We start from the raw sequence: 15,785 nt of genomic DNA, 5'->3' as shown, positions 1-15,785 counted from the left end.
TCAGTTCAGTTCATTTAACGGATAAACTAGTTCGTTCTCATTCTTGGATGATCTCACGCCGTTTAAAAGCTGCCTTTTAACCGACGAAGATATCTAATATCCTCGTATAAATACTAGCGTTCTAAGGTAATTCTTTGAAGTTAAACGTTTTGTAATGTTAAACATCTACAAACGTTCGTGGTATCTTTAGTTTCCCTTTTGATAATCGTTACGGCTTCAGAGGCTTAGAGTATATTAACTGTAGTAAACCAAAAATATTAAACTGTATCTTGGCTCGTTGATTTATAAACCTTTAGGCTGAGATTCTCGAAAGTTCAGTTGGCAAAAATATTCGAAAACACGCTAGCCCTTTCGTAAAAGGTATATTGTTGGTTCTTACACTTGAGAATCTTCCACATATTTAAAGAGTAGACTTTTACAATACACATTTAACAACGCAAGTTACATGCACTTCTAAATATATATTTGACTAAACCAAACATCGGTATTAAAATAAGAATATAATTGTGAATCCGTTACACAGTGAAAGACTAGACCGAAAGCAACAAGACATCACCACCTACATGCCAACTCTTGAGATACTCTTTTATTATCGAATAGTTAGATTAAACGTCACATTATAACATTATAACGTCACGTTTACCACAACTGAAAGGACAAGCACGTTTGGTGGAACGGGTATTTAAATCGAACCCCCTAATCATTCGGTCATTCTAAGTCCTAATATAAAGCAGTTATTGTTGTTATTTATTATTAATAATAAATTTACACAAAGGGTTGCCTATGCTATGCTCACCACGGGTATCGAAACTCGATTTACAGTGGTATAAATCCATAGACATATCTCTGTGCCACTAGGAGCGTGACTATTGGAATTCATATTCTGTCAGTCTATTATGTAAGTATGTGGGTTTCTGTTGAGAGGACTTTCAAACAGTTACGTGTTTTATGTATAGGAAAATTCCTCCGAAAGATTTACGACAATAGGCATGGTCATACGTGCACTGTGCATATGACTATGGATTAAAATCCATATGTTACGTTAAGTTAGCTCTTTATAGTTGAATAATGTTAGACAATAATCAGAATGCTTGGTAGTCTGTTAAAAATAAAGTATATATAACGGTTATATTAAAAACACTAAAGGAAAATAGTTCGTAACTTAACATCATCATCCTATTTCTAGTGATTTAAAAAATAAATAGAAAATGCAAATATACGAAATACAAATGTTGAAACTATATGAAATACATATAAAACTAAGATTCAAAATATAATGGGGGAAGGATAAATTGGAGCATTATAGGAGAAATATCCATGGAATTAATATACACACATCAGCTAGGAATACACACCATCTATCGGTTTAAACTTTTAATTGCAAGCCCCGCATACGAAATAAAGCTCTAAATAAGAAAAATAGGATTTAAAAATTAGATGCAGTCGTGGGTGCTCCAAATTACAATGTCCTAAACTATTTGCAGCCAAATGGGGGAAGAAAAGAGAAAATAAAACATATCACAAAACTAAGTAATATTTTCAAACGACACCCAAAACTCGAGCGTTTTCCAATAGTTGACTCTTCTTTCTTTACTTCTTCCTAAAAACGAACAGTCAACTATTGGAAAGCTCTCGAGTTTTGGGTCTCGTTTGAAAACATTACAACTTTTGTAGGAGATCCTGTGTGTGCTAACTCCTTAACCAGAATTTATATTCCGCAAAACTTAGTGTTCATTTTAATTTGTTTACAATACAGAAAAAAAAAATAATGACCTCTTTGAGACAAGTGTATGAACAATTAATAGCGTTATATGAAAACAAAGCCCAATTTAAATTTTTTTTTTCTAGTGCAATCTATACTAACTTGTGTTTCTACCAATCAATACTGCTACAAGAACACGGCATAAACGTTCCCTCGTTTTTGTTGTAAGGAATAGTATATCACAAACAAATATACTAATTGACTTCTAAAGAGACTATAGCAAAATCAATAACAACGCTTCATAGCAAAGGGAAGAAGAAAGGACACAACAAAAAACATATTTATTCACATAATTGGTAGAATATTATTCCAAATAGTCAATAAAAAACCCATTACAATATCGAAATGATAAGTCGCTGTATGTTCGGAGATTTTTGAGTACAACACTTAAGTCTTTCCATCTAACGTATTACGTTTGAATGAGACCTTTGTTATACGATTATATATATAAAAAAGGATCGTCTTTTTTTTTTGGTACTTTTGCTGATAATAAAATACCAGATATACATGGCTGTGCCTAATGTTTTCAACTTTAATTGGACAACATTCTAGTTTTTAATATCAGAATCCTAGGATTCCTTTCATCAGTTGATTCTTCAAAAGGTTGGTGGTATTTAAACACAAACAAAATCTTTAATAAATTTTGTATCTACACACATGCTACAAAATATTTTAAAGAAAAAATACTTTATTTAGTGGACTAGATAGTTCTATCTTTTATTTTACATACTTACGTGTGTTTAAGCTAGTTTCAGGGTGGCAGTGCTGTCTTTTCATGTCAGTTAAATGTTCTCTCGTCCCTAAAATAAAATAAATAAAATCTACTTTCATTCTTCCTAAATGCTCGTGAATATCCTCATAAAAGACCCTCGGTAGCAGGTCTGCAGATTTACAACGCTAGAAGCCGGATTTCGATACCCGTGTAGGAAGAACAGAGCATACGTACCTCATTGTGTACTTTTGTACTTAACTTCAAACAAACATACAAGTCTTCCTAAAATATTACAACTCGGTAGGAGGCGTTTCAGATTTTGTTAACACCAATAAAAATAATAATTTTTATTAGCGCTTTCAAGTACAGCATAATGTTTCAAAGTATGGTCTTATAATGATGAACGGGAATGACGTCACATGAGCCAATGGGAGTTGAGCGGCTTCGCAGGCGATATCAAAATAAACACAACTAGGGTTCCTTAGTTAACCCAGCAAAAAAAGGTAAATTGTGCTTCCATCGACGTGCTTCATCTGCTCTTCCAGAATCAAAAACAGCTTATCCTTTTTTAAATCTCATTACTTAAAGTTTCCTTCTTTTGTTAAGCGCTATACCTTTTTATCTTCCAGCTCGCATGGCACGTTTCAGTTACGCGAAACCATGGTGATAAGAACTTAAAGAAATCTGCACAATGAAAGACGTTACTAAGAAGTATTTCCGAGTAGAATCTTCAGAGCTGAGAGATTTTCTAGCTGAACTTGAATGGAACAAGTGATAATCAAAATCTGAAATAACGAAATTATTTCTACCATGAAAATAGTTTGGACAAAACGTTAATCACGCATCCAGCTGTATATCAAACATCACTTCCGCTCTTCGAAAGATAGTGTTTAGGAAACCGTTGGCTATAATACTGTGAGACTTGGTATGTAAAACGATCTCACTGTGTGAAACAAGATGCACACAGTCATGTGGCAAGTTGACGTTATAGTCACGATGTGTGTGTGGATTTACGCCACTGGATTTACAAATCGCCGACAAGTTATCATTCTGACTGAAGGCCGTTATCTTTTGTCTTTGTCAAAACTAGTCGAAATCCGGAATGCGAGTCCTGGTGTTTGCCATCGCTGCCTTTACCAGTTTTTTCTGGAAAACTTAAACTTGAATTCCTGCCAAAATTAATGTCAGCTCAAGAAGTATCAATCAGAAAAATAATTCAGAATCATATTCGAGCAGTTTTGGATAAGAGGCTTGCAGAGCGTGTGTTACGTTATAATGACGTCATAGTCACGCTATATATGCCACCTAGGAGTATAAAAAACATTCCTCAGTATGATATATTCAAGGTTAGAGCAGTTTTCAATCTTTTCGACCACAGTTACGTCAATGAGAAGACCATGCCAGGTCTATTTTGTGTTTTGCAATAAACTGTATAAGCAAGTAGCCAATTTTTTAACTGGTCCCTGGAATAAGATATACATAAGATATACCAAATAGATATATAATCTCGTGTTCGGGTTTGAATTATGCCAGACAGATGTATAGTTTTACTAGAATATTGTCTATTTTACACAGTTTTCTCTTCCTTAAATATATTCTTTTTAATTTTCATGTACTAAAGCTAACATTACACTAAAAGCTAATAATGACAACATCGACTGACTGTTGTATATACTACTCTACTTTGTAACACGATTTTATTAAAATTAGATTTAATAATATACATAAATAAGAAAACTGATATTAAAAGAATCTCAAAACTAGTAAATGAAAGTTTCAAGCATTTTATAACACATTAACAAACTTTGGTTAGTTATATATAGCCAGAGCTAATGACGGCGTTTGATACGATTAGCGTGTTTTGATTTGAAAATCCATACCATCGGTATTAATACGTCCCTCAGGAGCCCAGGAATGTCTTTGTATTACAATCTGTTAAATATGAAAAGTAAGTTCAATCCGGAAGGTCACAAATATGGTAGTTTTGGACGTACCTTTCTGAGAGAATTTCGATACTTCATTTGTTAATTAATTAATTTTTAAGTGAAATACAGTTTTCTCAAGTCTTCATAGTAGCTAGTACTGAGGTTTATCCTTTGGAAGTAAATTCAGAATATATCAGTAAAGTTGTTTTGAATTAAGCAGAAAGTTACACAATGGGCTATCTGTGCTTTGCCCACCACAGGTATTGAAACGCGGTTTTTAGCGTTGTAAGTCCGCAGACATACCACTAAGCCACTGGAGAGCATATCAGTAAAACCATATTCTCAGCATAATTAATTAAGCATCTTTTATGAATCTGCTATCGACTTTTTAAGTTTAGCTTTCAACTGAGATACGAATGATTTCACCTGCAATTCGGAAGAAAAGGTCGAAGCATCACGATAGTCAGCAGTAGGATAAGCAGAGAGGAACACTTTGAAAGCAGCTACAGGTATAACACTGTACTCGGCTTGCTGCACAGTATCTACCAAGGCGGTTCTGAACAATTCCTGAATACCTCTGGTGGTCGTTTGGAGACTTCACGTTTCTTGTATTTGGTCGTTAAGCTGGTGATGCGCTGATGGATTTCAGTCATTTTACCACTTTAAATCACTTTTTGCAGCGCCAGTGCGGGAAATGCTTTCTTTTTAGCCAATAAAAATGTCAAAACTTTTCAGTTTAAATTAATAAATACAGGATTTGGTAGTTTTTGTTTTGTTTGTTTCAACAAAAAAATGCCTCCACTGGCTTGTGAAAATCTTGTTAAAAGGTATTGACAGTAACTAGTTTTCTAATATGTTACGAAAAATTGAAAGGGGAAGACGGTGTCTTTATAAATGGGCTTGATATGGCATGATGATTAGTACATTCGACTCACAAAATGCAGATGAAGGATCGAAATCCGGCTCTAGTTTCTTTGTGTTTTTTCTAATTTCGCGCAAAGCTACTCGAGAGCTATCTGCGCCAATCGTCCCTAATTTAGCAGTGTAAGACTAGAGGGAAGGCAGCTAGTAATCACCACCCACCGCCAACTTTTGGACTACTCTTTTACCAACGAATAGTTGGATTAACCGTCACATTATAACGCTCCCACGGCTGAAAGGGCGAACATGTTTGATGCGACGGGGACGCGAACTCGCAACCCTCAGATTACGAGCCGCACGCCTTAACCCACCTGGATAATGTTAGCTGGTTGCTATTCTCGTAGTTTACAGTTCAAAATTAGGGACGAAGCTAGTAAGCTTATGTAGGCTTACAACAGGAAAATCAAGCAGCGACCATTTTTTATGTTTGACATGCTTACGTACAATAGATATTGTGTGTTTGTTTTGTTGTTAAACACAAAGCTACATAATAGGATATTGGTGCTGTGCCCAACACGGGTATTGAAACCCATTTTTCAGCATTATAAGCCTACAAACTTACGGCTGAGCCACTAGGGGGCTACAATAAAAAATAAAAATAGAAAAATTTACGTTTAGTTTCCAAAGAAAAAAAAACATTCTAGGTGAGAGAGTTGAAGGATAACAACCTTACCAGATAATTTTTTTTTTTTTTTACTGATCCAAAGCAGTTAGTGGAAGATTAATTACCTCATTTGCAACACAAAATCTCTTATGTAGGCTAGAGGGAAAAAAAAGAATAAAATAACAAAATATGAAGATAAATAGTAAGAGAAACTTTACAAAATGAATTGAACTCTTATCTTTATTCTATAAAAAAGTGAATTAAAAAATAATTTAAAAACAATGGCATACATCTTATATAAATACTTATACATCGTCTTAAAATCACGATACCTACATTGAAAGTTAATGGAATTGTAATCGTTTCGTGGCGTTTAAATACCAGCTCTTAATGCTTATAAAAGGGATATTGTAATTTAAAAAAAATATTTCAGATTCTTTGTTATGGTTAGAAGCCAAAACGATCACTTTAGTATGTAATTATTATTACTTTTTTTCATTACCAGACACTAACAACTAACTAGATTATATTCTGCGTTTTGTCTGATACTCAGCTGCCGTCTTCAGAGAAATCCTGAGAAAGTTTATTGTGGTAAAAGCCAGGGTTCGATCCAGGCCCACACATTACATCATATTGAACAATGCCTGTTGCCTGTTATAACTATTAAAAATCGACAAAAATTGTTTGTTTTTGAATTTCGCGCAAAGCAACTCGAGGGCTATCTGCGCTAGCCGTTTCCTAATTTAGTAGTGTAAGACTAGAGGGAAGGCAGCTAGTCATCACCACCCACCGCCAACTCTTGGGGTATTCTTTTACCAACAAATAGTGGGATTGACTGTAACATTATAACGCCCCGACGGTTGAAAGGGCAAGCATGTTTGGTGTGACTGGGATTCGAACCCGCGACCCTCGGATTACGAGTCGAGCGACAAAAATAATTTGTAATCTTAACTTTTTTTCGTTAATTTTAACTTTTGATTACCTATACAGATGGATTACTTTGGTGTTGTTATAGCAACGTCATGGACACACAAATAATTTGGTGCATGAATCATTTAGACATGTGTTTAAAAATCCGGTGGGGTACAAGGACTTCTTTAACAATTCCCAGATTACTAGACTTATTACAAGACCAAATAAAACCATCGCTAAACGTACGAAGGTAAACGTAATTATTTAATTCTGTTTATATATCCTATAAAGACACGTAAAAGGTTTTTAAACCAAAAATTAGACTCTTTATTCTATATACACAGCAAGATTGTGTAAAACGGTTTAAATATTACTTCTTCAAGAAATATAGACTTCAGTTATGCAGTGTGGTGATGTTAGATAACATAGTTGTGGTCAGCTCAAGCCAACAATCACACAGCAAACAGTGCTCTACTGAACATTGTAGCCCAGCACAGTTGAAATGAAACAACCAACCAAGCTTCATGTCTGATGTATGTATGTATGCGTCAGTCTAAAATAGTTTATTGATCAGGCACTAGAGCCTTCGTTACCTTCTACCTTTTCTGAAAGATGCAGTTCCGAGTAAAACATCAAATTTTCATTCACACTAATTTCGAACGCTGTACATCACGTGCGTTGTAAAGGTTCAGAGCCATAAGCTTATTCTTTGGAATTTTGTGATAGTCTTAAGCAGAATTTAACTATGAAATACGTGAAAGAATTACTTTTGAGTTTTCTCCACATATCGAACTTTAACCTTGCTCAAATCTAGAGTTAAACTGTAAACTTTCATTACAATATGAACTTATTTCTCCTGTTACTATAATTAATTAAACTGTTGTATTTTTAAACTATAAAGATCGAGATACATTAAACACAGTGCTAGGAAGTGTTTTTAAAATGAAAAATGAGTAAAATAATCTTATGATTGTTTTTCTTTTTCTTATGCTTCATAAATATGAATTTCCGAAGTTCGGTTTACACGTGTACTTCAAACTTACATAAAGACTCAATTTAACCTAAAAATGTTTTCATTTAATTGGAATAGTATTGGTAAAAACTGGTATTTTTAAATGGTTTATACTGCACGTTCCTGCCCACCGCGCTTGTGTTATTGCTGTCTCCGATTTGAACGTGGCTACTTAGTGTGGAGTGTGAAAGCACCACAGTCTACCGGTATTAAGGTTCATGGTAAAATGACTTTATTTTTTCACTAGATGCTAAAAACTTGCTACTTCAAGATCACCGGTTGTACCAATGCAGATTGAAGATTAAGACATCAGTGCCCAGCAAAACTGGATCTAAATCTAAACCAGTTTGATTCTTCTGCAACACGTACGCTTCTTCAAACTTTGCTCTGTTCCCGCCTAATGTATTCAAACATTACCTAATATTAAAAACTAATATTAAATATTAATTTTGAGAAATAATATTAAGAATTTTATTAAACGTGGGACAGCAGTAACTCTAAAATTTGGGGTTTAATTCCCTGCGGTAGATAAAGAGATAGCTCGATGTAGCTTTTCTTTAAAGAATAAACAAACAGAATGAACACAATAAAAACACGCATATTTTTCTTCTGAAATCATAATTCGAAAGGCCTCCCCGTTACTAAGTTTATAAATGCCAGTATGATGAAATATTTGGTTTGGTTTATTTTGAATTTCGCGTAAAGCTACACGAAAGCTGTCTGCGCTAGCTCTTCCTAATTTAGCAGTGTAAAACTGGAGAAAAGACAGCAAGTCATCATCGCCCACCGTCAACTCTTGGGTTACTCTTTTACCAACGAATAGTGGGATTGACCGTAAGTTTATAACGCCCCCACGGTTGAAAGAGCGAGCATGTTTGGTGTGAGAGGGATTCGAACCGGCGACCCTCAGATTATGAGTCCGATGATAGAACTGTAGTTACACGAAGTAATTATGTACATTTCTTGGTCGCATCTGGCTTTTTATGAGGGTTTGAGCTCGTGTGGCTTCGAACATCTCGGTACAGGATTCAGACATGTTTTGTCTTTTAACAGGATTTGATGACGTTATGTTAGTTTAAAAGTTTGAAATAAATGAGCTTTGGACAATAAGTTTTCTAACTATATGCGGATACGTCATTTTGTTATCAGAAAACATAGGCCATGAAACATAAAATAAATATTTTATAATTAAAGTATGCAACAAAAAGAAGATGCAACTTTTGTGTACAAACTACATGAACATAAACAGCGTGTTTCTGAAAAGCAAGAGAATCTGAATCGTAATCCAGAAAGAGATGTATCCAAACCGTGTTTAAAAAGAGATGCAGATTAGCACACAATATCTGCCCCTAAAATCATGTTTTTTTTTAAACCTTTCTTGTTCAGTTAAAACATGAATTTAAGATTACAAGAGTGGAAACTTTTAGAGCGTTTTCTCACTCCAGCTGCTTTAAATTCTACTGTTTTATAGTAATTCAGGCTAAAGGAAATATCTGTTGTATTTAATCCGATGAACTGTTCTATTCACGTGCCTGTATTGTGTTGAAAGGTAAATTAAACAGAAACTAAATAATACCGTGATATACGGTGTGAATTGTTCCACCTGGTTATTTAAGGGTGTGTACAACACACACTGAAATATATGGATTGTTTCGTCGGTGAAAAATTGGATTTACTCAAATATTTAATCCCTCTTCTATGTCCATTCATCCAGACATAAATACCTATCCACACCCATCCACCAATCCAGGTATCTGTTTATATATCTATCTCTATCTATTCGTCCATCTAGTTACTTATTTATATATCTAGCCTCTATCCATCCGTCTTTCTAGTTGTATATATTTGTGAGAGCAAGGTTGCTCACATCGTAGTCACCAGTAACTACTAAAACGAACTAAAGTAAAGTTAGGTTTTCATCAAAGCATTTTTTTAGACTCACAATTCTGTATTTCTGGCAAAGCAATAAAGCTATATGACGCCGTCCATAATTTTTAAGTGCTGAATTGAGGAAATGAAACCAGTCAGCTGCACCCACCGCCCACCTTCTACGTTAAGGGATTGGTGATAACTTTATAACGCACTCATAGCTAAAAATAAAGTCTGAGGAATATTTGTGACACCGAACGGATTTGAACTTTGTTGGACCACTCCGAAGTCCAGTCCAGAGCTCTATCAGGAGACTAACCAGAACCTTCAAACGCCCACTCATTTCAACTATACTTTTGAGCATTTATGACTATATTTTGGAAGACACTCTAGCCCATCACTTTGAAATTTAGGGATGCTAGCACACATACCATTTGTGGAACTTAGTGCAAAATCCAAGAAACAGAACTAAGACGAGAAGGGTAGTTCTAGGCATTTAAATGTATTATTTGTCGTTTAGCTAACACTCTCCTTGCGCCACAAGGCCCTGAAAACTGAATTGTTGACCTTCAAGTCTCGCAGTATGTTTCAAGGATGCGAATACTGGTAAAACTTGGAAAAGTAAGTAATAGGCACGCCGGATTAAGAAACAACAATAAAACCCACTCAACCTCTTTTAAACGAGTAAAATATGTTCTATAACATACAATGAAATCTACAGATTACATCAGCAAGTTATAAAGATAATATGCAACTTCAAGTTATAACATCACTACATATCACTTTCTCAACTGTTATGTTAAGGTAAAATTTAGAGAAATAAGATTTTTTTGTTTACTTTTTCAATAGAAAATTATTTATAGAGTGCACAGTTACGGCGATTTCAGTGACAGAAACTCAACGTGCAACGGGTGGTTTCTGATTGCTTACCAACCAGTCTTTCCAAATAACATTTGTGACGCATCGTTTGTTTGTTTTAGAGCAGAGCCACAGTAGACTGTGGAGGGAAAATCGAACCCTATATTTTAGCACAGTAATTCTGTAAACTTATTGTTATTCCACCTGGGGAACATGTTAAGCAACGACACTTTAAACACATTAATTCTCAAATAAACCGTTTGTTCTATATAGGGTTCAAATATTGTATCATGCTGAATAATTATACTAATAGCTCTCTCCGTAAAGAATTGAGGGGGGCAATATCAGATAAAATTGTTAATTTTGTTTGTTAAATACACAGTAGAACCTAGAAATGAATAGTGTAATAAACTACATTATTTACCGTAGTTCTGTTTTAAACATTTTGGGTGACTCATTTAATAAGGTTGTTGTAATGAAGAATCCCATGAACGCACGTGCTATTTGGTACATAAGTAACTTACGTTATTTTTTCTAATATGGTCCCAACCAAGCCTGCTACAATTCTAGGGTTATATTTTATAAAACAAATCTACCAGACGACTAATAGAAGAAAATTTATTTCTTTACTAAGAAAATAACCCAAATATATTACTTTTAATTGTTTTTAACCTCAAATCAACATTGTTTCTGAAATAATTTTTTAAAAAAATCCTCTACATTTGATTACTTCTAGAACCTTTTACTAACTACGTGTCTTGTTTATTTAATTTTTAATTTTCAGCTTACAAACGTAATCCTTTTATGAGTCAACGCTAAGTCTCTGGACTTACAACACGAAAATGAGAGGTTCACTTCCCTTCTTGGGTGGACACAGTCAGATAGTTCATTGCGTATCTTTACACTAAAAAAACTTGTGCACATTAATTTAAGTATTACGTAGAATAGCCTTCTTATTATATTGAAAGATTTGTCTTTGGCAATGACCCAAGCTGACTAAATATACATAAACAAATAGAAATAGGAGAGAAAAACGAACGTCTCTGAGAGGTTAAATGGCAGAGTCATATCCAACTGAGTAATTCCAATCCCTTTGAAGCTTCGTTCTTACTTCATTGTCTCTGTTTGAAACACCTCCCTTAACTGTTACAGCTCTATTTGTGTTAATACTTGTTTACATTAGTAAACAAAGAGAAGGTGTGGACAACTCTTGTTGACTTTTGTTTTTGCGTGACTGTACTCTTCTAACAGGTTTATGCAAATAATTTTAATACACGGGTATTATACAGTGAAACGAAATTTTTTGTTTTCAGTAAAGAAACAAATAATACATAGTTACGTTGGTTTATTATACCATTGTTACCATGAAATATGCAGATATAAATGTTTCATGCATGTGTTTTCTTTTTCAGGAGCACTATATTATACGCCTACCCCCAGTGACTCAGCGGTATGTCTGCGGACTTACAACGTTAAAATCCGGGTTTCGATACCAGTGGTGGGCAGAGCACAGATAGCCCATTGTGTAGCTTTGTGCTTAATACAAAACAACAACTATATTGTATATATTTATATATATATATACCTGAAAATATTTGAAATCATATTTACCTTGATCAAGTTTAAAGTTTTAGAACACGTTCAACCGGAACACATGACGTAGTCATTACGAAAACAACACTGACCTCGACATTAAATTCAAATCAATAGAAAACTAAGCCAAATCATAAAACTGCGAACGTACTACGACAATGTGCCATCAACAAAACCCTGTGTGTAATACATTTTTGTATTTTCCTTACTCCGTAAGGAAATACTGTATTAATTCCGTCAGTACATCCAATATTTTAACCACATAACTTATTCGTACAAAGGTGCTCAAAAGCAACTTTATACTTGTGTACTCACTGGATATGTTGTTTTTATTATTGTTTAAAATAAATGTCCCTAAGATTAAAATCAACCCATGTTCATCAGTTATGCAGGTATCAATGTCATGACATTGTTTTCTCTGTTGTCACTTTTCTTCACTGCTGTACATACAAGCTATAAATCAAATTTTTATGTTATACACTTAGTAGGCTTTGATACTTTAATAGTATGGTCAATATACCCGCAAATAAATGTGAAATACTATTTTTATTTTATGTTAATGACAAAGCTACTAAGACTCTTTGCCACTCCCTGATCTCAACTGCATACTAACCAGTCAGCAGCATCTTACCACATACCGTCCCTTACAAGGGACTGACTGCCACTTTTATAACGCTACCAAAGCTTAAAGTAGAAGGAACATTTTGTTTTATTGCAGGGATGTTAGCCAGGATCGCCATCTTGGAAATCAATGATTCTACCACAGGACTTACCTCATGAAACACTAACACGTAGGATAATGAGTACGTTATATTGAATGACTTTGAATATACAAATCAGCAAGTCATGTGACAACCAATCCTGACATAAACCTGCGGTGGAACGGATGTATCAGAACCACATTTTACATTGTTTAACATTTAGAGGTAGTGTGACACCACCCTTTTTGGAATGCTATGTAACAGACCTCTCCATCACTCAAATCATAAGGATGTGTCCAGATCAGGAACTTATAATATCTAAGATGAGGTATAACTTAATGGCATTGTATAATAAAATAATATGAATCATCTTGGGGCCCCAGGAGCATCCAGACAAAGATTTTTAACAAATTATACCACAGCAGAATTAAACAAAGTGTGGTATCTTGTAACAAATGATCATGGACACAAAGGTCCATAGCAAAAACCGTCCATATACGTAACATAATCAAAAAGGAGCTACGACTGGAAAAACAACACAAGTGACGTGTATATAAAAGCTATTTCCATGACATATCCATAAACCATTACACCTCAAGAAGCTGAAGAACAAAACGGGTGTTCATGCTATTTCATATGAAAGCATACTGGTCAAATTAGCGAACGCAGTTCCATTAAATTTCTGTGTGTTTCGACTGTTGAACCGGGCGTTAAGAAACAGTTGCACACTTTACTAGATGGCTTATGGAAACACACAAGGACGACTGTTGTGTCTCAGGCATGACATCTTTTAGACTGAATCTTTTGCAACAGAAACTACACTGTAGGACCAGTGTCGACATTCACGGTGGTCAGATGGAGCATCACTGGATGTGATAACACAGATTTCATAACGATGTCATTGATATTCCAAAATCGTTTTGTTGTAACGTACACAACATCAGTAATAAAGTCAAAATAGATACTTTATGAGTACATAGAAAATAATTTTTAAGCTATTAAATCTCCTTTCATCTTCAAAATGAGTGTTTTAGCAGTATGCCAAACTAATCACATCCCACTTTTAGGTGTTAAATTATAAAAGAAAACGTTTCTATGCTATTTCATCGCCCTGAACAGAGACTCGGCTTACTGAATACAGCTAATTTACATTCAACGTAACCATCTCGAAAACCCTGGACTACGTTATTAATTAAGCCTTTACTCTTCTACGGAAGCTGCAATGTGTAATAAATGACACAATATATATATATGTCAGAGGTTTAGGCTGCTCCGTGCAGATCTAAGTGCTTCTATGTGTTCCGACAGAGAATATTAATTACACAGAATTCATAATATGATAGAAAGTTAAACCTGTACATAGGCATGTGTTTCATTTTGGTTCCAGTTAAAACTGAGCATCCACTCTGCTCTTATAAAATCATATGACCAAAAGCAGCTAAGCTAAACAAAATTTACTAATGAAATTGATAAAGGAAATACTATAGTCATTTTTCAACATGGTGAGTATTATGTGAGATATCAATAAGTGAAAGTGCAAACTTTTTATCTTAAAAATTAAAAGCAAGAAAAGGTGATAGACCAGTGACTATAAAAGAAGCTAAGCCTAAGAAAACTTGTATGTGAAAAACAGTTTGCTAATTTAAATAATAATAAAGCTACCTTGGCTAGTTTTCAAATAATATTGTTAAGGAAAAAAATATTAATTCAAGCATCAATATACACAATACTAAAGTAAAAACAAATTTTACAGAAACGGATGGTTACTAACTGCGAAGTGTTTATCGCCCCACAATCCTTAATTTGTGATGGTTACTATACAACAATGAACGACTTACGAGTCTAAATAAAAGAGCTTGAAGATACTTGAATAGTTTTTAGAGAAAAAAAATCTTCATTTCTTTAATATTAATAAAAATTGTTTTGTTTCTGTCAAAGTCTAGAATTTAGAAAGTCTGTAAGGATGGACAACAGTAAGAGTTCAGTAATTTGTTGTTTTTTACTTTAGAGCTATAAATACGTACAATATTCTTTATCTAACAAGGCTTCTAACGTATTTTGTAACTATCAAATCATAATATTCTGTAATCGAACTCTTGCTTTCCAAAATAAATGTAGAACATTCGGATAAATATTCGGACGAGAGCACACTAAAAAGAACTTAGATACTCATTTCTATCTGTTTGACGAAGGAGTTTATAGTATATGCCCCCTAGTGGCCTGCTTTTCTGAGTAATGTCTTCGTTTGTAAAAACGAAGGTTTCTGTCAGAGAGTTGATTTGCCAGATTGTCATATCTCTAAATCAAAGTTATATTAAATCTTTTCCTTACATGCCGACTGTTCGACTTTACGATGATTGAGGATGACGGAGGTCCATTCTCTTCGATAATCATGTGTGACATAGATATAAAAAAAAAAACTGTCTATAGAGTGAAAAAAAAGATTAAAAGGGGTAAGGTTGTTTTTTGTGCTTTTATTTTAGGTTAAGCCGTGATTTTTTTTTATCCCTAGCTTGCTGATTTCTGATCATTAAGCCTCGAAATGACTGACGACCATGATGGAACAGAGGGCTTAAGTCACGTGGGCATTACTGGTAATGACCTCGCCCCCGTGGAGTACACACAATAGCCCAATCTACCCCTCGTGTGCTTTGTCACGTGAATATAAAGATTAGGGAATAGGGAATGAATTGGGGAAAATTGTGAACGTCAGAGGTACTATTTCACCATATTAACGTCTTCAAAGGTTTTGTGTATTAACAAAAACATAGCATCATATTGCAAGCATATTTTTTATGTTTCTTTTGTTTGAGCCTTATACATAAAAAAATCACTCTCTCTTAGCAACCGAGAAATAATTATAAACCGCAAGTAAAAGTAGACTCAAAAGTTATCTAGTACATAATGGTGTGATAA

This window comes from Tachypleus tridentatus, chromosome 10 (assembly GCF_004210375.1).
Source record: "Tachypleus tridentatus isolate NWPU-2018 chromosome 10, ASM421037v1, whole genome shotgun sequence".
In the NCBI taxonomy this organism is placed as follows: domain Eukaryota; kingdom Metazoa; phylum Arthropoda; class Merostomata; order Xiphosura; family Limulidae; genus Tachypleus; species Tachypleus tridentatus.
Note: the sequence above shows the minus strand (reverse complement) of the source record.